Source organism: Oenanthe melanoleuca, chromosome 20 (assembly GCF_029582105.1).
Source record: "Oenanthe melanoleuca isolate GR-GAL-2019-014 chromosome 20, OMel1.0, whole genome shotgun sequence".
Taxonomy (NCBI): domain Eukaryota; kingdom Metazoa; phylum Chordata; class Aves; order Passeriformes; family Muscicapidae; genus Oenanthe; species Oenanthe melanoleuca.
The window spans coordinates 709,822-733,752 of record NC_079353.1 but is presented as its reverse complement, the minus strand read 5'-3'; the positions used below and the strand labels follow the sequence as shown (position 1 = coordinate 733,752).

At 46.8% G+C, this 23,931-nt stretch overlaps 1 protein-coding gene across 1 annotated transcript in view; it reads left to right on the top strand.

Moving 5' to 3' along the window:
* Nucleotides 1–23,931, top strand: part of PEDS1 (plasmanylethanolamine desaturase 1) — a 32,772-nt gene that overhangs the window by 3,698 nt on the left and 5,143 nt on the right. The window lies entirely within an intron of this gene.

The following is a 23,931-nucleotide window of genomic DNA, read 5'->3' as shown; positions in this document are numbered from 1 at the left end:
ATGCTGAGAGCAGCCAGGACCCAGAGCCCAGCAGAATTTCACTCCTACAACTGGTGGTTAATTCTGTGCCAACAGCAATTAGCTGCTGTAAAGAGTTTATAACAAGAAACCACAGAACAGTTTTATTCTGATGAAACTGATGGGGAGGAGCCGAGCGCGTCTGTCCACGGGGCGAGAGCTCGGAGGCCTGGCAGCAGAATTGAGGCTCAGCCTGGCTGGCCAAAGGCAAAGAACCCTGCTCTGAGCCCAGAGCAGCCTCCCTGCTAGCACTGCTTGCCCTGCTCAGCACCCCTGCCCTGCTCAGGGAGCTGGGCTGCTGTGCCTCCAGTGAAACACACGCTCTGGGGCTCTGCTCTGGCCAGCACTGACACCTGGGCTCAGCCCTGCATGTGTTTGTGCCAAGGAGATTGCTGTCAAAAGCTCAGGATAGCCAATTATTGCTAAAGACATGGTAATAAATAATGGTATTGATTTAAAAGAGCAGAGAGTGTACTTTTAACTCTGCAGCTGGGATGAGCTGTATTAATTTCAGTGGGATTGCATCCATTTATAAAAATAAAGGAAATGTTCCTAGTTTTTACACAGATTCTTGGATTAACATCTGTGTTCATATCAAAAGTATGCTGAAATGGGGATTCTGTTCCATTCTCACTGGAATGAGCTCTGGCATTGTATAAAAGAAAAACCTTAACCAGAACTCGTAATAACTTTGCTGTAACTTCTGGATACAGGCACCTTCCTGAGTACAAGAAGGAACTGGGCAGTATGGTAAAGTCAGTGTAGGACTGACTATCTGAGAGCTGTGGGGTCAATACCTGGGTTCTCCTCACCAGCTCTCATCCCATTCAGATTATTTCCCCTCCTCCTACTTTCATTTCTTTTTCTCACTGTTTCTGTTTTATTCATTCAAGCTGTGGTTTCTCTTGACACGTTCTGAACAGCACATGGCAACAGGGTCCCAAACTCAGCCCAAGATTTTGGGCATGGCTGTGGTAGAAATAAACAGCAATTCAAATTTGATACTCTTGTTCCTTGGAGTACATGAGCTCCCTGCCAATCTGAAAGAGCAAGAAAAAGGAGCTGTTGTTTTCCTAAGGTCTCCTGGGAGGAGCAAGGCTTTGGATGCCTGGGCTCTGCACAGGTGCTCAGGGCACACCTGCTGGGGTTCAGGGCTCTGCTGTCCACCTCACCCTGTGCTGCTCCCTGTCCCCAGAACCAGCACTGCACAACCTTCCAGAATTCTTTAATGCTGCAAACGTACTCTAGGTGTAAAAATTTCCTGTCCAACATCCTCAGTGGTCCCATAAGCTAAGCTAGAAAGTGACTTTATGTGACAGCAGTGGGCAGAGCAAGGCTGGTCCTGGACCATTAGTCATTGGCTTGCTGCTATCAGATTTTACTAACAAGAGGTGGCACTGGTACCTTGTTCTTCTGAGACTACTAGAAAGTCATTAGCTGTGATGTCCAAGCCAAAGCCTGCTACATTTCCTTTTGTCACCAGCCAAGAGATTGTGATTTAAAGAGATGTATAATTAAAAACAATTTGAAGAGAATGTCTAACCATTGTAACCCTGGACTTTATCCCAAAGAGAAAATAAAACAGGAGGCTTTGACTCTTCATGTGTTCTAAGCAGTGTGACATTAAATCTGGTTCCAGTGAGTGCCATAAGGAAGCAGGAAGGAGAAGAAGGTGAGAAGCTGCAGGTGGCTGAGTCCCCAAATATGGAGCAGGCTCCCTCCAAATCCTCAGCTCCCAGGAGAGAGGAAGGGCCCCATGTCTGCACTGTGCTGTGGGGAGGGAGCATCCTCAGTGCTGTTCCTCAAAAGGCACTGTGCTCCTGCAGGGATCACTCTGCCTGCCAGGGAACACTGGGGTGAGCTCTGGGGAACAGGATCACCCTGCATGGCTGGAGGGAGGCTCCTGCTCAGCCTGCAGAGGGAAGGAGAGGGGGAGAGGGAGGGAGGCTCAGCCTTTGCCCTCCAGGAACCTCCTCCAGCCCGGGATGGATGCTCCTGTGCAGCCACATCCCAGACCTCCACAGGGAGGAACGGTCCAAGGAGACATGGGCACGATGGATAAACCTATGGACAGGTTTTAGTTAACAAATTGTTAAATACTCCACTGACTAAAGAGCTCAAAATAAATTATGTGGAGCCACTAGGTTCAGGTCCTGCAAGAAGGGAGCCCTGGATTGTGTATGGGCACTTCAGGCATGCCCCTCTCTCTTGCTACAGTCACCTGTTAGCAAACTCCAAGAGCCAGCCCAGATTTTGGAAGGGTGAAGGAGAGCAGTGCTGCTGAGCAGAGCAGAGGCAGGCTCAGGCTCTGGGCAAGGCAGGCTCTGTGGCCCAGAGCTGGCAGGGACCATCCCCTGCTGCAGTGGGTCCTGCCTGCAGGGACCACCCAGGCCAGGCTCAGGCATTTGCAGGCCCAGTGCTGCTCTGTGCTGCTGCTGGCCCCAAGCCCAGGGCTGCCAGCCACTCACCCCTCTGGCACCAGCATCCTGCAGCACGTGCCCAGGGCCTGGCTGCTGCGTTTGCATTTTCCTCTCCATAAGATGTATCCCTGGGCAGGAAGCTTTTGGGATAGATGGGGAATGCTGCTGAAAATAATTTGAAAGGCAGAGAGGGCTAAAATATACTGTCGTGATGTTTCTGAGTAAATAAAGATAAGGGAGATGGAAGCTCCTCTGGCAGGGACATTAGCAGAGCCTCAGCAAACGAGTCCAGCACTAGAGAATTGACATGGAACGGAAACAAGGCATTCAGAGCAAGGATGTGCTTTACCAGGCACAGAGCCACGTTATTTGAGAAGAAGAAGTGGAGCTGGTTCCAGAGTAGCTAATTCATTTCTCCTTATCTCCCCCTGGCAGGGGCTCGCTGCCTAAAGAGCTCTTGATGTGTGCCTGCTGCTTCCTCCCCTCTCCCCTCACGGCTCTGCCTTGCACAAAACTAGAATTAGTTCTGCTGCAAACGACTCCAGTTCCCCGTGGCTGCAGAGGAGCAAATCCCAGTTCCCTGGGCACCCTGTGACACCCCAGCACTCTGAGCCACGTGGCAGCACTGGCACTTCCTCTGAGCTCAGCTCTCTGCTAAAATATTTGCTGGAATACAAATGCCAGGTATAAACACTTTTTTCCCATAACATTTGTGTGTTGGTAAAGGCCGAGATCAATTCACTGTCACAAAACACTTCTCAAGTGTGGCTTAATTTGCTTAATGAACCTTAACTGCCCACCAATCTCACTGTCCAATGACATTGTTGTAGTGTAAACCCATTACAAATTTCAGGGATATACTGAAACAACAGGTTTGATATCTGCAAGATACAACACATCTTATTCTCTGGTAGTCAAGCTCATTTTCTCAGCAGTTCATTTAGCAGAGCCAGGTTTATTTGGACAGAGACACTAGAACATCCTGCTGGACCATTTTGTTGTAAAATGACTTTCTACACTTGTGTTTAAAACCAAGTGGTCCCTGTTTATGACACTTTATAGCTTAAGTTTCAACCAAGTCAGGGTTGAGCACAAGCTTTGGCCAGGCTGGGAACCAAGCTGGCCCAACCCTGCAGCTTGAGGCTCCTCCAGGCCCGAGCTGAGCAGACATCAAACAGCCCTGCAGTGTGTGAGGCTGGTGAATAATAAACATTCTGTGATAACTTTAAGCTGCTGTGTCTGAGGAGATCCTGTCTCCCCCTGAGCCTCTCTCCTCAGCTGTTCTGAAGGTCAGGGGCAACCTCTGCACCTCTTCTGCTGCAGCTCTGGTCCTTGTGTGGGGCAGGTTCTGCCCAGGGTGGTGTCCCAGAGAGGAGCACTCCTGCCACAGCACCTCCTCTTTGCTCCCAGCTATGCAGCCTGGCACCTGCAGTTCAGTCTGACACTTTTCTGGATGTTTGCTAGATTTTTGGAAGAGGTGGAAAAAGGTGAGCTCAGTCCATCCCTCCTAGTTGATGCTGAACTGATTATGTGTCAGCAAAGATGATGAAACTCAGCCTCTGATTTTATAGTCTGGTGGTTTCCAATGAATTTTCAATAACCTCAAAGAAAAATTCTGCATTGTTCATAGCTCCTCACTTGTTTGTTTTTTTCCCTCTCTTATCACCCTTTATTTTGTAATCTCCCAAGGACTGATTCTGCTACATTTGTCTGGTAGCAAATCAAATACATTTTGAGGATTAAATCAAACTGAGCTTTTATAATCACCTGGGACACAATTTTCAGTAGTTAAAGAAAAGCAAAGTGGTGGTTACAGGTGAGTTTTGAGTTGGAGAACTGTCAGATTCTGCTGCAACAGCAGCATCCATGGATGACTCCTCAGTGGAAAATCTGGATGTCAGCTTATTGCAAGCAACTGTTATGCCACTGGCAGTGACATTTCAGAGTATAAAGCCCAGTTGGTAAGTTACTATTTTACAGCAGAAATATAAATTCAGCACACTTTTATCAAAACCAGAGCACGCATGTAGCAGACAGGAGATGTCAGCAGGAAATGTTTGTACCATGAACACACAGGAGAGGGGTCAGGGTCAATCTTTTTGCAAGGACTGGAGGAGCTGGGAGGCAAGAAAATGTTTCCTACTGAGCTTTCTTGATGGAACAGCCTTCTTCCCTAGGGAAAGGCCCATGTGTACAAACCAAAAACTGAGAGTGGCCCTGCCTAAGGTGGTCTCAGCATCTTTCATGGAAAGAAGGATGTGTTTGCTCAGCCCTACAAGCCTTGGAATGTCCAGCCAGGTGAGGGCAAGGCAGCCTGAGATCAGAGCAGCTCTGTGGCTGCAGCTCCCAGTGCCAGGAGCAGCCCAGGACAACATTCCTGCCCTGCCAAGGACAGGAGCAGCAGCCCACAGCAGAGAAAGGGTTAATGCTTGGGTCATGTCTTTTCGGGAATTGAAGGGCTGGCTGTGAAAAGCTGAGCTGACTTCCAGGGAAGCAGGCTGTGACCAAGCCAGCCAGGCAAGGACAGGGCAGGGTGGGAGATGTGCTGGGCACAGGCTGGAGGTGCAGCTGCTCCCTGCCCCTGCCTGCCCTGCTCCAGGATTGACCATCTGCAGCACAGCAGAGCTCACTGCACACCCAGCCTGTCAGATGGAGCCTGGTCTCGTGGCTGAAGCACAGGACAAGCAGTCAGGAGATTTAGATTCTATTTATTGTCTCCTAGTGGCTTCCCAGAGCAAATGTGGGGAAATGGCTTTGCTGCTTTGTCTTGTTTTCCCCCAAGACACTGCTTTACCTGTTAGTGGAATGAGCACTCTTTATTTGTGTTTATGAAGTGCCTTTTGTTCTCTGGATGCAATGCTAAAGCAGAACTAAACAAGATGTGTTTACACAGAATTTCTAAAGCTTCAGAGGCAGCTGCTCAGCCTCCCTGCTGCAGCAAAGGTAAAGCTCTGTAAACTCACAAATAACTCCAACCCTGTCCAAAAGTCCCTGAGCTCCTCTCTCCATCACACTTCAGACTCTGAAGAAGGGATACTTCAGAGATCAGTGAGAGCACTGGAATATGTGAAAAGAGGCAGAGAAATCAATTTTTTTCAGATGACCTCACACTTAGAGGATTTTGATATTCTACCCTGAGTTTTTCAGCTTCTTATTGGCATTGGTAATTGAATAGCATTGAAAAGTCAAAGTACCCCTTTGTATAATACATTTTTTCCTTCAGAATAGATCTTTGAGGGGTTTTTTTTGCTGAATCAAAGCACTGCAGCCATGCAGGACTCATTCCATGTGAGATTTCTGTGAACAGCAGGGAGTGCAGGATGCACAGCTCCAAACACTACTGTGCTTTGGGAGCACAGGAACTTCACAAATTCACAGCAGAGCCATCTGAAACTGAGCTAATTTGCTTAAATACTCCAAGAGTTCCTTGGCTGGCATTACTCTGGGATTAGCCCTGAGCCTTTATCAGAATTATGAAGGAGATCATGGATGGGTCTTCCCTGATAACACTTTTCTACAGCCTGATATTGCCTAATAAAAGTCATTTCTGGGGCAAGGCTGTGGGATAAATCCTGCTCTCAGCTCCAGTGGGTGCCCTCCAGGATGTGTGGGGAGGAATGTCCCTCTGTGGCACTTCAGAAAAAGCTTTGTCCCACTCAATTGACATTGCTGACTCCTACAGCATCCCAGCCCAGACTGTTCTGCATTCTGTGCCTTCCACTGCACAGCTCTGTGCTGGGTTCTGCTCCTCTCCTGTCTCTGTGGGGTTAATTTTATACATAAGGAGAGCAGCCCAGCCATTTTTGTGTTTCCTTTTAATTCTCTTGTTGTTATTGGGACCTAAGTGATCTTGTTTTTGTTTTTACTGCTCTGTAATGAGTCACTGGCTTATTTAATTTAATTTTATTGTAATTGTTATCTTTTCATTCTTGTTTTTTTCCAGTCAGTTACTCATAAGACCACAAGATATAAACAGGACACTGTTGCTTGGACAAATTCTGAGGGTAATTTTTTTCACTGTCACCCAAATGCAAAGCCATTTACTGAATGGTCCTCACTTCCTAAGAACTTTCACCTCAGTCCATGTATATTTTTCCCACATGTCATGTTTCTGTTGATCCTTATGTTTTCCAGCTAAAAGCCATCAATCTGCCTGGTTTTGTTGTTGCTTGGAAGCTTATTTGGGCTTTCTAACTGGGCCTGGTCTAAAACTTTCCATGGAAATTGTGGTGATAGAAAATCAAGTTTCATTTTATATTATTTCTTTTGTAGCAAATAAATTCTGCCAGAACATTTGAAACTTTGGGAGAAATAGTTATCCAGCAGAATGTTAAATTTTCCTTTGCCATCTCCTCCATTTTCATGCCAACCTCATCTTTGGCAGAGCATTCTGTGGTGACTCTTTCTTGCCAGATTTCTTATCTTTAACCTGATTGCCCAAGGAAATGGGATTTATGTCACTGTACTGTGTTTGCATATGTTACATACACGTGCCTTTTTATCCATCAGTATCATTTCAAAGCAACTGGCAGCTTTTCACCAGATCTGATACAAAGACAGGGTCTAAATTATGTTAACATTTTGTGCTTCACTGTAGTTGTCAGACAGAAAAAAAATTTTGTGAATGTGAATGTGAAGGGAAAAGCTTCAGGAGCAGTGGCCTTGTACTCACTAGCACAGAAAGCAGATGAGAGAGAGCAGCAAATGCCCAGCTATGGAAAATCCACTGGACAGGCAAATCCCCATCAGGACAGACACCACAGGGCACAAAGGCACAGATCAGCAAGGCTCTCAGTTCTCCTGCCTTTGGTGCTTTGTTTCTGCTGGAAATCCTCAGAGCCCGTGAGACTGGCTGGCTGTGAATGTGCATCAGTTGGATTTTGGAGATGGTTCGTGTTTTGGGGCAAAGCAAAGTTGTTATTATTATTATTATTATCATCATCACCATCATCATTATCTGCAGCTCTGCCCTTACTGGTGCTCAGAGAACCAGGGCCCCAGAGCCTCAGAAAGCTGAAGGCTCTGTGTGCCTGCTAACTCTGCCTCCTCAAAGAGCTCAGAGCTCCCTGGATGTGCCACAGTCACACCTTCCAGCCACAGCTCCAGGCATTCCCTAACATGCATGAGAAACATCTGTTGCACATCTGTGTGCAACTTCTACAAGAGTGAAGTTTCTGTAGCACCCAGGAGCTCAGCAGCCTCTGCAGATGGAGTGCATCAGACAGGAGTGATGGGTGTGGGTGGCACAGGCACAGGCTGCTGTGCCATGTGCAGAGAGCTTTCCTCACCAGGAGCTTGGAACAGCCTGGCAAGTGATGGCACATTTGAGGAGAAGGCTTTGAGAAGCTGTGGGAGCAGCTCAGGGATGAGCAGCAGGTTTTGCTGGGTCAGCAGTGCCAGCCCACCTCCCCAGGCAGGAGGCACCAGCGTGTTTGGAATGCCATGGACAAGAGGTCAGGCTGCACTTCTGACCACTGTGATCACTGAAAAATCTGAGGCTGCTTTTGCAAGAGTTGATGCCAATTAGCTGAAGTCAGATCCCAGCTTGGGTAATTCCATTCTACCTCCCTAAAATTCCCCATTTATTTCAAACAGATGTAGTGTTTTTCACTTCCTCCCCCAAAGACTGCTGAGTAGCTCTGGATGTTGCTGTGCTTTACCCCAAAGGTGGCTGCAGCAGCCAGGGAATGTCCCAGTGCAGAGCTTTGGTTCACTCAGTTCTATCTGGGGGCAATGAACATTCTCCCACAGAGCTGTGGTTTGCAGCAAAAGGCAGCAGTAAGGATTTTGTCCCATGGACAGATCAGCACAGTATGAGGCACACACAGCCTCTGCTTGCAGCCCTTTTAATTTCAAGTAGCAATTTGGTCACTTTCTAGTAAGGCCAAAAATCACCTTAATTTTACATCAGAATAAGTTGGCTTGGAACCTTACTTTCTGTGCCTCAGTACTCATTAGTAACAGTGAAATAGCAAAGCTCATTAATGCTCATTAATATTTACCCTGATGGATGCTTTATGATCACTTTGAAAGGGAGATGAATTCCTGTTTCCCATTTCTTGTGGTACAGACAAGCTGATGAATGAACAAATGGGGGTGTTGATACCATACACTGTGCTAGGCAGCTCCCAGGGCTTGATGGCAGCAGGAGCACACCCAGAATGCAGCCAGGAGCATCAGCTGAAAGCATGTCCAGGGACATGCAGCTTGGTCTTAACGAGTGTGTGGTAGAGATAATGTAAAAGCAATTACTTTAGCAAAGGCAATTTGCTGAAAAAGTGGTTTGTTTGGTTTTTTTTACAGAGCACCAGCTTACACAGCTGGCAGGATTGCTGCCAGCAGACAGAGCCAGTGAGTGCCACTCACACTGGGGACACTGAGAGGTGGCCATGTCCCTGCTGAGCTGGCCCTGGGTTCTGTGCCAGCCACACGACTGCTCCAGGTGTGCCCACCTGGAACCTGCCACCCTGAACCACGACCTGCCCCACTGAGGGGATCCCTCACCTGGGATTCTCTGAGGTGCCACAGTCACCTGAGGCATTGCTGCACTCTAGGATCTCTCTGCTCATCTCTGAATTTCACTGAGGCAAGAATATGACCCTGGAAATTCAGATAACCCCACAGTTTACCAACAAGCTGGAAAGACAACTGGAAAATGTAAATGGAGGGTGGACTCAGGTTTCCTTATTGAGGACAACTGTGAACTATCAGTGACAAAAATCAGCAGGAAGCAAAGATAACCCTGTGGGCTTCTGCTGCCATTCACAGGATTTCTGAATTCAAGTAACACTCACAAAGGCTTTTATAAAAAAAGCCAATGTGTAGCCTTTTGGTTGCAATTCAAGTTCTAATAAAACTGTTTATTGAACTCCTTGACCCCTTCCTGGAATCTGCTGGAGGTTCCCAGAAGTTTGTGTCATGTGGTTCTCGGTCATTAATAAGGAAGGATGACACAGCAGCTCAGCTCTCGCAGCCTGTGCTCCGTGCAGAGGCGCCAGCAGCAGCTCAGAGCTCACAGCCAGCCCCAGGCCCGGGGTCCAGCCAGAGCAGCAGGGCTGTGATGCAGCACAACAGAAAGGGCAGAGGCAGGAAGTGATTCATGCAGTACAGTACAACATGTGGGACACCATCACCGAGATCCAGCCTCCAGCCAGGAGGATACAGCACTGGGCAAGCAGCTCTGGATGTCAGATCCATCTCCCAGCCTGTTTACCCAGAAATACTCCTCCACCAGCCAGCTGTGCATTAGCAGCAGCATCTGCTGCTAAAGAGGGTCAGTGAATCCCAAGACCTCTGAATTCGTGGCTGATCCATTCTGTCCACCCACTCATTTACGTTTATAAAGCCCTTCTGGCTTCTGCCTGGAAATCTTTGGCCTTCAAACCCGAGATCTCTCCAGCAGCTCTCCTCCAGCTCTTGGCCTGCTCTGCTGTTCCTTGAATCTGTTCAGCATTTCCCTGCCTGTTCCCAGCCCTCAGCCCCTGTCCTGCCCCAGCTCATGGCCAATTAATCATCTCTTCTTATGACAACTGGGCTGTAGCTAAGAAATCCTGAGTGCCCCTTTCCAAAGAGCAGAGCTTTGTGTCTGCTGCAGCAAGATGCATTCCAGGTACATTCTGCCTCACCAATTATATGCTTAAAAGGAAAAAAAAAGCCAGGGATGTTGTATATGGAGAAGCTAATCACATTCTAGGGTGAGATGCTGTGCTTCAGCTACAGGTGAATGAATGAGACTCATTGTGAATTGATTCAAAAGTCTTATCTTTGCCAAATTTGGATTTAGTTACACATGTGCATTTCCTACAAATGGAAGAAAAAAACCTGTATGGACTTACTGGGGAAATGAGTTTCATTTTGATCAAGTTCCTTGAGCTGACAATCACTTAATTTCACTGGTGAAGGCTCAAACTTGCTGTGGGATGTTGGAATGGGAGGGAGATGGAAGAGAACAATTGAAATCTCAGTTTAGGTGGGAAATAATACATTAAATCAAATTATAATTTTTTTCCTTCCTATTTGTGTGTTCTTCTGCTTACTTCTCCCTGCCTCCCTCCACAGCATTTACAAAGCAGACTGGCAAACACTGTGTGCTCACTGCAGTTAAAGTTCATTTGTTAAGGAAACAGAGATGGCCCTGTAACCCTGGCACAGACTCTCAGCTCCTGAGGTTCTACTCCAAGCAGCAGACCAACCTTCTCAAGTCAAGCACAGTGCAGGAATGTCATTTTCAACAAAAATGAAGCTGCAGAAAGGAAAACATTTGCTTGCAAAGCCAGTTCTCCCTCTGGGGAGAGATCAATGCCAGTTGGTGCAAGGCTGGCAGGTACTCAGAAGGGATGGTGATGGGACTGGTGTTGACCCTATTCTAGAAAGGACCAACATCCATTTCAGAGGAAAAAATGGCTCATCTAGAAAAGGAGGTAATATTTAGTTCAATGTTTTAGTGTAGCTAAGTCAGTAATTTCAAACAAGTCCAAGGCTCACTGTGTTATCTGCTCTAGCTTAGCTGGTGTTGGCCAAGACATCCCACACCCTGGTCTAGACAAAGCCTAGAAGCAAGGGAAGCAAACAAATGGCCCAGGGAGCCAGGACTAAATGAAGGAGACACAGAGAGAGAAGAGTAGACAGGGAGGAAGCCAATGGAATGGAAAAAACCGACATTATCTTTATCCTGGAGGTGACAGCTGGGCTTTCGAGGGCTGCTCTTTCCCCTAATCCATAGCACATGCTGCTTCTTAACTCCAGTGATGTGTTTGTTTATTTGTTGTGTGTTTTTGTAAAATGAATCACCCTTAGGAAAAACCCATGGACTTCAAATTAGCCAGGGCAAAATCTCGTTGTACGTCAGCCACTCTGGCACAGCCCATAGGTAGCTCAGGAGGAAAAGCTGCTCTGCAATTTTCTGGTGGAGGGTTTCTCTGTAGGTTTTCTTAAAGGAAAATTACACTACCTTAGACTTGAAATCTGTAATGGGAATGTGGCACTGGAACCATCTTGTTTTGTATAAATATTAAATAGGCATTGAGCCTGGTCTGCCACAGAACTACTCTGACCATTTGGGGCTCAAAATGATCTCTTTATTTAGGTCCAGTGATCTGCTGAACTTTAATCTAAACAGATCACAGCAGGAGAGCCCTAGAGCAGCCACTGCTCTGGTGAGAAATGCCCTCACATTAAGGCTTGGGGCATAGATCCTTCTCCTGGGTTTGACTCCAGAAATCTCTCACACCCTGTTAATTGTCCTACCTGCTGGGCTCTTAATTATTTTGGGGTGATGACAGTTGCAGTGGATATACATCACTGGTATAGTGGATATAGTGAATGAAGTACCTGTACCTAAGGTCAACAAACCATCCCTCATCTTTCTAGATCTCTGTTATAAACACATCTGGAGAAAATCTTCACGCTTTATTTTGCCTCTTAAATGTCACATGTAAAAATAAACACAAACACATCATTCCACCCAGCGTCCTCACCCAGCTGATGTGAAACAAGCACTAAAACAACAAGTACAGGGCATAAGCACAATTTGTGTGTGCTGAAACCCTTCTGAAGAGAAGAGAGGAGCTGGCCTGCCACCCCTGCTTTGCAGAGCTCTGGAAATGCTCCAGCCCCCTCCATCCAGAAGCAGCAGTGTCCCTGAGAACACATGGAGTCATGGAATGTATGTGGGAATCAAAAATTAAATTTGATCAAATACTCACTGGTCAATAACAATGGTAATATTAAGGCTGAAATTAAAAGTAAAGATGTTTCCCCCCTATTCTTGGGGAGAAATGGGACACCTGCACTTTGCTCACATGGCAGATTTCATGGAGAACAGGCTGAAGGCTCTGGGCTCATGATGCTCTCCCTGGGCTCGTGTCCCCTCAGGAGAAGAGGCAGCAGGAAACAGGCAGGAGGGCACAGGAACTTTGGGAAATTTCACTTAACAGTTAAAACCTCTACGTGAATGAAGCCTTGAGCCTGTTTTGCTTCAAACAATGTTCCATTCAAAGTATGACTCAACTTGTGGGGCCTCATCCAAAGCTCACTGAAGACAATGAGAGTTTTTCCATTGACTTGAGCAGCCTTTGGATGAGGGCCTTGATCCTGATTCATGAGAAAGGCTGCACAAAGATCAGGTCTAGAAGTCCTTGCTGAGATTGTACCCCTCCTTTCCTAGGTGAGTATTCCAGGCTAAAGCAAAGGCACAAGTGAGCCTGATTTACAAGGATCAATCCTTGGTCCCTCACTTCCACACAAGTGTTCATGTTTGCATGGCTGAGAATGAGGTTTTCCTCCCTCTTGCCTCTGTTTTGTCCAATGCTGTTATCAGAATGTAACTCATGAACCACTGAGTGCAGACTTCAGGAGATGCCACACAAAAGCCTAAAGTCCAGTTAAGTCACGTTAAAGCCAGTTAAAATTAAAAGTGTCTTCATTACTGAGACCTAAGGTTGAAACTATAATGAAGATTAAATTAATCAGACTTGCTTTTAATAGCTGATTCTTTCAAATGCTGTTTTTCAGGGCAGGGTTCTTAGTAGAAAAGATATAACTTTTTTCAGCCACTTTGGATGATAAAACTCACTATGTTTGAATAAGATATCTTCAAACACCATTATTCAACTATAAAAGAAGAGAAAGACCAAACAATGCAGCATTTGGACCTTTCAAGTTCCTCCCTATTGGCTGTCTTTTCAAAGCAAGTGTCATCTGAAATATTTTATACATTCCTATAGCATTCCCACAGCCTGTCCTCTGCACAAACATCCTGTCCAGGGCAGCTCTGCTGTGACACCTTGCTCACAAACACATCTGTGTGCACCAAACCTGGAGCCCTCAGCATGGCTGGGCTGGCCTGACAGAGCTTTCCATGCAGAACCTCTTCACCCTCCCCTTCAGTGCTCACCATAAATAATATTTGGTTGTCCCGGTGGAGTTACAACTAAAAAAAAAAAAAAAAAAAAAAAGTTTTCACCATCTGGTTTGTATTAACTTTACAAGGGAAATGCAGCATACAGGGGAAATTTTTATTTTTTGCTTGTATAACCATGTCTGCAGTCTGGCTGCTGCCAGGACCATCCTGGGTCACCCAGGGAAGGCAGCAGGACAGGGACAGTGCTGAGGGAGACACAGAGCTGCTTCCCCTCCAACCCAACCCTGCACAAAATCTGCTTGGGTGATTTCTGTCACAGCTTTTCCTTGCAAAGCTGGGCTGCTGCATTTTTCAGCCTGGCCAAAACCTCAGATTGCCTCACAGGATGGAGTGGTCCAGGATCCATAAACGTCATTTCCCAGGATAATCCTTGACTTTTGTTTCAGTCTGTTATTTCCCACTTAATACCCACAGCTTTTTAATTGGTTATTATTATTTCTTATTATATTTGAAAATTTTAAGAGTCTCTTAAGAAGCAAAAGGGGGATGTAATTAAGGAAAAATGTGGAGAATAATCCAAATGTAGCGTGACTGTGTAGATGTGACAGACATTGATTCTTCTCAGGAGGGAGACAGGAAACTGTGGTGGGCCAGAGCCCTCAGCCTCATCTAACTGCAAAATATCCCCTCAGGACTGACTTTGTGAACTCCAGGCACACAATAACCACCAGCAGCTCCTGCACCCAGCTCCCCAGGGCAGCCCAGGCTGCTGCCAGACAATATTTTCCATTATTTTGATGTTGGAACACAACATTTATTTACCTGATTTAAAAGCAACCATTGACCTGCCACATGACTTCAGACACATTACTTCAGTGTGCTGGTTTTTATCTTCTGATGGCCTTTCAGACCTTTAGCTCCTCTTCTAAACATAAATAAAGTATAGACAATGATGAAGAAAAGGAAAGATGCAATATGAATACTGATCATGGAGAATGAAGAAGATGACACAACACGTTCAGTTTTTTAATGGCATCAGACCCAGATTTGATCCAAAATCAGGCTCATTTTATATGGATGGCTTCTTTTGCACCTCATTTTGAATGTTTAGCTCTTTTGATTGGTTTCCTACATCAGTTCATACATTGCTGTTACAAGTAGGAGGTGCAAGACCAAACCTCAGCTTTAAGTTACTTTATACTCAAATAAACAGAAATCAGGATCACACTCCTGCCATTAACTTCAGTGGGTAGTGGGTTCATCTAGAGGTGTCATCACTGCATCCAGATTGGTACAAAACTTCCCATGCTGTACTACAAACAACTATTTGTTTGTCATTTGTCATCATTACAGTTGAGGACGGGCAGAGACAGTTCCTTGGCTGTCAGATCTCCCACCCAGGGGGCTGTGCACAAAAATAGACAGGCTGGACAGCATCTGTAGGAGACTGACTAAAATTCAAGCTACCTTTCAAAATATCTTTGAGACTGAAATGCTGCTTGTCACGGAGAGAAGATCTGTAAAACCAGGAATGGGAAGACAAGGAGGATTGGACTGGCAAGCACAGAGTCTCCCAGGGGCTGGGGATGACCCCAGCTGGAGCAGCCCAAGGTGGGTGAAAAAGGATGGCAAACACGGAAAGATCAGGCATGGAAACAAGAACCAGCGAGGCTGGAGCGGGGCTGTGCAGAAATGGCAAGCAGCAGCTGTGCCAGCAGCGCTGTGACATCCACAGGGCAGGGCGGGGGCTGGTCCCCTGATTGACGCTAATGACATTCCCATGGCTGCGGCTTCCCTCACGCCGCTCCGGGAGGGTCACAGCCGCATTCCTCCTCGGTTCTAATGTGAAAAAACATATTCTGAGCCGAGTTAAATGATGCCAGGTGCTTGCCTGAGCCAGAGGCAGGTCAGGGCTCGGGGAGCTCAGCTCTGCAGGACGCCCCAGTTCCCTGCAGGTAACTCCAGCCCAGCCCCAGCTGTGGCAGAGATCACCCTGGGATGATGTGAGACAGCAACACCTGAGCTGTGGGTGCCAGCCCAGCAGAGCTTTGTCGGCTGCTGTTTGTTTGTGTTGCCTGGAAGCCCCATTTAGGGATCAGGTGTGTGTGGGACAGACACAAGCCTAAAGCTCTGCACTCTCCTCGAGGGGTTATTTACCTCTGTCACCTCTGTCCTGCCTGCCAGGAAAAGCCTCACTTCTGCCAGTGACAGAAGTGCACCAGAAATGGAGAGAGGAGCAGCACAGGAGCTGGAGCATCACCCATCAAATCATCAAAGCATTCTGAGAAGCTGAAACCTTGTACCCAGCTGAACTCAGAACTTCTGAGCCAAATCCCCCAGGCCAGTGAGCAAACATTTCCTAAGAAAGAAGAGGTGCCTACAAATGCTCATAAACACCCTGCTTATTCTGAGAGTGGAAGGTGAAGTTTTCAGATGCTCTGCACCTAAAGAGGTCACTACATAAACATTTGGCAGGTCCCAGGAAAGCCATTGGCAACTGCTAAAGCTCAGAACTCCTGAAAATCTGAATCTTTCTGTGCTAGGACCCTATTTCAGGAATTGCAGTTTATAAACAGCTGATTCATGGCATACCTAAATTGAAGAATGCCAAGGAATCTGGCAAAATCCATGTGCCAAGGACTTCCAGAGGCAGTTTTGTAAGAGTCTGAGTGTGACACCTGTGTGCCATGGGCTCATGGCTGTGACACCTGTGTGCCATGGGCTCACATGGCTGTGACACCTATGTGCCATGGGCTCACACTGCCTGTGCTCCTCAGCCTGGCAGGCCTGCTGCTCACATGTTCTGTCCTGTTCTCCTTTCCACCCTCACAATCTCTCCCTAGGATCTGTAACAACCCTCTGGAAGCAAAACACAGATTAGCCTGGATTGTTCCAATGCCTCCAAAGGTGTGCTGCAGCACTGGGATGCGTGGCTGGAGGAGGAGGAGGAGCAGGGCTGCCTCTCTGTTTCTCTTCTCCCTGCTGCACAGAGGTGATGGCCCAGCCCACACCTGACAGGGCAGCTGCCACCTGAGCAGCATCTCATGGCTGAGCCCATGCTCCTCACACCTGGAAAAGGAATGGGATGGGCATTCTCAGCTGGAGACATGGGAAGTCCCAAATTCCATCCTGCAGAGCCTGCCCAGAGCACAGCCCATGCAGGCCTCAAGTGTGAATGGCAGGTTCATCATTGCTTACACCCAACAAGAAATCTTTCAATAGAGACATTCCTTCAGGTCTGAAAACCTGGCTGAGGGTGAGTGCACACCTATTTATAGTAAGACAAATTGTTTGTGTAAACATGTAGAGGAAAAGAAGGCAAATCTCTGAGAAAGGCAGATGAAATAGTGACAAACTTCCACACAGATATTCTGGATTAATTTTCTAGATAATATTTTCTAGAACAGAGATCTAGATCAGTCTTTTAACAGTCTATCTCTTTCCAAAATTTCCAAGAGCACTTTTTTGGTTTTCTTCCATTTCCCTGGTGACCCAGTCACTCATATGCATTTTCCCAGGATTACCACAGCGATTCCTTTGTCATGATTGCTCTATTCTGCACTTTAAAATAAGGCTGAACATTGAGGCTTAGGATGTTAATCATGAGAAGAATCACAGGATAATCAGTGGTTGCTTGCAGAGCAGTGAAGCTGCAAATCAGCTGCTGAGTATAAGTACCAGACACAATCAGGATTCAGATGCAGCCCTGAAATACTTTAGCACAATGCGTTTTCCTTAACAGCCCTCTGAGGTCTGAGGTTTTCTAAAACAAAAGGTCTTCCATGCAGAACACACCTGACACCTTTGCCAGGCCTTTCCAGAGGAGGATGAGGATGGGGCACAGCTTTCTCTGGGCAGAGAGTTCTTGCTGTGAGCAGCCAGCATCAGCAGGGGACACAACTTCAGTGCACACCTCTCCAAAAGGCTGCTGAGAGCATCCTCAGCTGCTCCACAGCACCTGGTGTGTTTGATCAATTAAACTAAACTCAGATAGGACCAGTGCAGTTCTGTGCCCAGCTCTTGGACATCTCCTGTCCCCAGGAGTGTTTCCTCTCTGGGCTCTGTCACAGCCAGGTGATGCACAGGGTGGCAGCAGAAATGTGAGAAATTCCCACCCACCCCACACTCCCTGAGCACAGCTGCTCCTGCACCCCAAATCCTGCAGCTCACAGCTTTGGGGGGTTTGTGATCTGCCTCTTCTCATTGCTCTGCAAACCTGAGTCAGCCTCAGAAATGAGGGAGACAGGAAAAAATAGAAAGGGAGAAGTGGTGAAGGCATTCCTGCGTGACGCAAATGCAGTGATGTCAGAGTTGGAGACCACAGGCACCTCTGCCAAGATGAATGGGATTCCAGCAGGCTCCAGCTGGTCTCATGGTTTGTGCATTCTGCGTTGTTTCCTGGATACCAGCAATTCCCAGCTGTAAACTGAGCCACATTAACCCTTCCCTGCTGCGGGTTTCCAGGCACTCGCTCACGGGGGAGTTTTTCCCTCTGCTGAAAGATTCCCATATTTCATAACCAGGCATCTTGCATGAATCAATGGCCAACTTAAAAATGACCTCTTGACCCCAAGTGTCTGGGACAGCCATTGGAACACGGAAAGAAGAACCTTTTACACAAAGCAACATTTTATTATCTGCTCTTTCAGCTGCATCCCTGTGCCCTTGAGCTTCATTCCCCAGCCACCCATGTGACTGACCACCTTTATCACTTTTCCTTTCCTACTTCTTTTTTTCTTCATCTTTCTGCCCCTGTTCCTTCAAGCTAATTTTCCATTTTTCCCTTCCTAGCTCTGCAATGAGAAGATGAGGCATAGCTTTAGTGCTGAACTTACTCTGGGAATAGATCTGAAATCCTGGATCTGACATACAACTCCCAGAAATTTTTGTAAGGGAAAGCATCCAAATTTTTAATCTAGTGGCTGATTCCTTCCTGGCACAAACTGAAAACCTAATTTTGGATCTCAAATGCCTGAACTTCCCGAAAGTAGAAATCTAGGCATGGATTTTTTTGGCTGAACTAGCCCTCCCACAGCTGGGAGGGAACAAGAGCTTGAACTCAGGCCAGACCAAAATAATCAAATATCTGATTTATCAATCACTACTAATCAAATTGTATCTAAGCTGCAGGGCAGCTCCCCCTGCTCTTCTCTCCAGGTACTGACAGACAATGAAAAACTGAGCACAGACACATCAGAACAAACCTCATGGGCTGAGGTGACAGCAGAAAGTGTGAGTGCTTTTGAAAATTGGTAGTGAAAAGACAAATACACCCCAATTAAAATGCAGTGCTTACATTTTTCAGCAGTATAGACTTGTCCAAAACTGAAACCGTGAGTAACTCCACTAAGGGCTGACCTGCATTTCCAGCCTGCTCAGCACAAAGTGCTGCTGCTCTCACAGAGAACACTCTGATTAACTTCTCTGACAAGAAAAGCAGGGCAGTGCTTCCAGCCAAGGAGCACCAGGGGCTGGAGCCCTTCCCCTGGTGTGGGACATCCCAGAGCCTCTGCTGTCCCCTGCCTGACCTCCCTGCAGCCTCTCACTGCCTCCACCACTGCAGCTTCCACCAGCAAACCTCGGGCTCTTCTCAACTCCTTTCTAAGTTCTGAGCTTTTATGGTTCATCCATTCACATTTCCCTCGATTAACATGAAAATTGATATTTCACATCTGGCAGGAAAGCTCAACTTAAAGAAAAATACCAAAAATAGCAGCATCTAGGAATGCTGATACTGCAGCCACCTCTTCCTTGGGCTGTGGTCAGTGCCCATGGCCAGATCCACACTCACCAAATGCCCCCAGCAATGGAGCACAGGGCAGTTCTCCTGGAAGCTGAGCACAAACAGAGCCATTCTGGCCCCATTCCTCATCTTCCACACACTTAAGGGGGTCCAGCCCAGGGTACAGCTGCAGCACAGCCACAGAGACTCTCAGCTTTCCATCCCAGCCTGCAATCCCTGTGCATGGGCTTGTTTGCTAGGATCAGCAGGATCAGTAAGATCCTCATTCTGCAGAACATTTCATTTCTTCCCACATTATACCATAGATGTATTATTTACCACAAGCTCAAGCAGTGTAAAGGGAAGTGTCATTCCAGTCCCTCAAGTCTTCAGGAAAAGTGAAGATGAATTTTCTTTGAGCAAGGGAGTGATACAAGAAAGAAGGTCAGCAAACTTAGCAAAATGAAGCGTGAAAAAGAATATGATTGATGGCTATTAATGCCTCAAGGGAAATAGGAAAGGAAGGAAAAGAACAGATTAAGTTAAATACTGCTGTTGGAGTAGGAATAAATAGGCATGGACTGACTAATAAACCAAGGCTGAATGAAAATTAGAAGGCTCTCAACCAATTCAACGACCTGATTCTAGAGCTGTCAAACATGGGAGCAGCAGAGACCAAACTCTGGCTTAGGAATAAAACTGTTAAGGCAACAAAGCAGATTGTATAGCTTGGTATTTCTGAGAAGAGCCCTGAGTCAGCATCCCAAGCACTCCTTTGTAGCCCCATCTTCCTGAAAGTCTCCCTTGCTTTTTTCAGCTGTTTTTCCATAGCAGACAAGCATTTCCCTTCCATGCCACTTGCAGGACGTTTTGATTTCTGAGATTGAAGAGGAAGGGGAGAGGTTGAGTTGCAGCCCAGAGGATAAGAACATGAAACCCTGACTGGGCCAATTGGGTTTCCATCCCCTCCTCCCCAGCCTCTGCCACTCACTCCTTGCCTGCTCCTTATTCTGCTCCCACACATTTTGACTCAGCCAAAAACTAGATCCTCCTTCCATCTTCCTACTGTAGCTGCAGAGCCAGCCCCACTTCCCATGTGGAATACAATGCCCACCCCAAAGTATTACTGGTAATTATTACAACCTTACTAGGTGCATATATAATAAGCAAGTGCTGTGAGTAAGCAGAAGACAAAAGGAGTTCATCCTCAACAGTGTGATAAGGCTCCTTTATGTGCTTTGAGAACATCTTGGGGACCTCTGAACCCCAAAAAAGCGACACCATTCAAACAGGTTAAATTATCTCTATGGGGCCTAAAGATGCATATACATGACACTACTGGTAAACAACTAATATTAAACACAGCTGTGATATTGAAAACAGCATAATAATCTGAGCTGTAAAATTACAGGACAGTTTAGGCTAGAAGGGCTCAGGAGGCCATCTAGTCCCACTGCTCTGCTCACAGCTCAAATCACACTGAGCAGGGAGTTCTGTGACAAGGCAGATGTGCCAGAATGGGCCTTTCCCATTCCTGGCTTGCCCAGGAATGTACAGCCCTGCATGCCCTCAGCAACTCCTAAGCAAAGCCTTTGGAATGATGACTGTGATCTTCATGCAGATCTCTGGGTTTCCCGGCCTGGTAAAAATCAGTTTCATTTGAATCTTGCTCTTAGAGTCATTGCAGATAATTGTCAGTGAGCCCTGTCAGCCCATGTGGGGCTGGGAGGCTCCTCTGAGCTTCACCCAGTGCAAACCCCGGCTACAGCAGGACACTGCTGCCCAGGGTCAGTGCTACCCATGTGCTGCAGAGCCAGCCCAGCACACCAGGATTAGTCAGAGATGAGACAAACCTGCCTGGCTCCTTCCCTTTGCTCTGATGTTCACAGATAAACCCCTGCGGGAGAAGCTGGAAAGAACTGAATGTCCTGTGGGAGCTCTTATCAGGACCAGGAGTGAACAGCCAATAACCACTCAGCAAGTCACCTTCTAAGCTTAAAAAGCAGCCTGTTGTTTTAAAGTATGTTAGTCATCAACAAATTGGCTGGGGTGTTCTTCACTCCCTCAGCTTCCCCTCTCCAGTCTCCCTCTGCTGGGATGAGCCAGCTCTTGGTCCTTATTTTACAGACAACAGCAAAAATCTTTTCCTTTTTTTAGGATCTAAATTGTGTCACCTCGTTTGGAAGGCTGATGTGTTTGTTCTATCATTGTTTGCTCTCTCTGCTCTGAACTGTAACCTCAGGGGACAGGGACTTTTTGTCATGCAGTATTTGCCCAGCACCAGCACAGCCCTGCTCCTCTGAGCCTCCCTGGCACACCCACAGCAACTCCAAACTGCACAGGATTTGCTTCTGTGATTCTTCACCCCTGAAGCAGACTCAGCTCCTGGCAGCCAGAGCCTGACAGGAAAAGCCCAGCAGGGTGATGCAGGGTGTCCCAGGAAATGTCTGTCTGTGGGACCAGGTTCTGACCACCCCTTCCCTCTCCATTTCCCCTCCTGCACAAAGATTCACTTTTTTCTCTCCACATTTTATTACTGACGAAGAACAGGGCACATGATCCACACTGGGTGGGTTGATGGAGGCATCTCTTCAAACGTTTATTCAAAGCTACAAGCCCCAGTCAGTGGCAGCCAGCCAGGCTGACCACAGGCCCTGCCCCACGCCCTGCCCCTGCTCTGGTACCATTCCCGGGATAGCCCAGCTCCTTAGCAAGAGCTGCTGTTAATCAGCTGGAATTCCAGAAGAACACATGGTTTGCCCAGCAAGTCCGAACCATGGAATTGGCTGGGGCAGTAGGAGGTAGATACTCAGCAAACATCTCTACCCATAGTTTTTATCACGGCTAATTCTTTAGAGCAGCCTCTCATCGAGGCTGCAATCACTGATTAGGTTTTTAACTTGCCATTTGTAGCGTTTGACAGCACCGTGATTGCAGGATCAACTCCTCCAGGGAAAATGCCACCACTGCCCTCTCCTGTCCTTTCCTGTCTCCTGTTTCCATTCCTTCCTTTCCCGGTGCTCCTTAACTCTGCACCTGCAATCTTCTCGTGCCTGTGACACACAGGAATGCCCAGGAGGTTTTTGGTGCCATTTTTTATCCTATTTCGAGGCCCTGGGACAAGAATTGTCCCCTGTGTTTGCTGTGGCACAGAGCACAGAGGTCTTGCCAGGGGCTCCGAGTGCCCAGGCAGTGACAGCACAGCCTGCCCAGCTCTGCAGGGGCAATCACACACTACTGGCCGCAGATTGCTGTCTTTTGTGGTGTTTTGTACCAAAATCAACATCTGAAAACCTCTTTAATAGCTCCTGGAAGAGCTTTGGGCAAGCCTGAGCACTTTCTGGAGCAAGAAGAGAGTTCTGGGAGTGACAAGGTTTGGGTAGCATCCCCTCTCCCACTGGTCCTTGAGGATTTGGGTCTGTGCTGAATACTGAGTTTGGCTGGGAAATTATTGAATTACAAAATCTGTGATAAATACTGACAGCACAAAAATCTGAAAATCACAGGCTGGATATGCCACTAAACAGAGGTGAGGGAACATGAGAGAATACAGGCACTGAGCACAAACGTAGCTGAGCACAAATACAGCTCATTGTGATTCCCTTCATGGACACAATGCCTGGGAATCACAGACAAAACTGTGCCACAGGTACCACAGTGCTGTGCCTGCCCAGGGGCTGCTCTGGACAAGGAAAACCCTAAAATACACAACTCTCAGACTCCAAACTCTATAGGAGAGCTGTCACACAGAGGCAGACTACTGAATATTTAAGAAAATATCCATCAGCCATGATAGAACCAGAGTTTCATTTTGTCTCACATAAAAAGGAGACACTTAACATTTCTAGCCATCACCAAAATAGTTGAGAAACAGCAGATTCCACATTCCACCCCTGTGACACTGATGATAGAACAAGATATGGGTGTGCAGAAGGTGTGTGAAGATATGTCCCTTCTGCCTGTGGGAGGCTGGGCAAAACCCTACTGCTGATATTTCATGCTGGGACCAGCTGGGGCTCAGACATACCCTGAACTTCACCCACTGCAGGGAGTCATCTCGCCTGGAAGGAGAGGTGCAGTGAAAAAGAAGCTATTTCTGGTTATTCCCAATTCCATGAGCAGGAGTTACTGGAGAGGGAAGAATGTCCAAAGATCATTTCTGACATGGACACCAAAGCTCAGTAGGACAGGCAGCCATGAGCAGGCAGCTAAATTCCCAGTTGTTTCCCTGTGACACAATCCTAAAAATGTTACCTGCTCTTAGCACTCTGGAAGCAAAGTGAAGGGAACAGAGCAGTGACATCCTGAAACTCCCAGCCCTGCAGCCTCCAGCCCAACAGAAGTTTCTCTGAAGCAGATTTATAGAGCCAGATGCTGAAAGACGTGAAAGGGAATATTATGGCCCTTTAATTTGTCCTGAATACAGAGGCTGTAATTCTTTTTTTTTGGGCTAAACTAACACACATGTTCTTGAAATGGATCTAATTCCATTGTGATTGTTCAAAACCTGGTGAAGCCACTGCTGTCCCTGATAAACAACTTCAATGTTTAATTACCTTCACTGCTGGAAAGTTGTATATTATTTATTTTAAAGAGACACCTTTTTTACTTCTGCTTCTAGCATGAAACCTTCTCCTGTCTTTGTTTGCAAAACTGAAGAGCCCCAACTATCACATGACTTTGATTGCAAAGATCTACTCAGGGTGGTCAAGTAATTTCTAAAATCTTTCCTTTGAGATGAATTTAGCTTCCAAAATTTGTTTACCAGCTACTGGGTTGTTTTTGTCTTTTCAATCCCCTTTGGAGTTATTGCATCCTGGTTTGAGTAAGTGGACATCAGAACAAGACATTGTTTTAATGAGGAGCATTCCTAACACGGAATAATTTTCATTTTTCTGGAGGTCTAATGG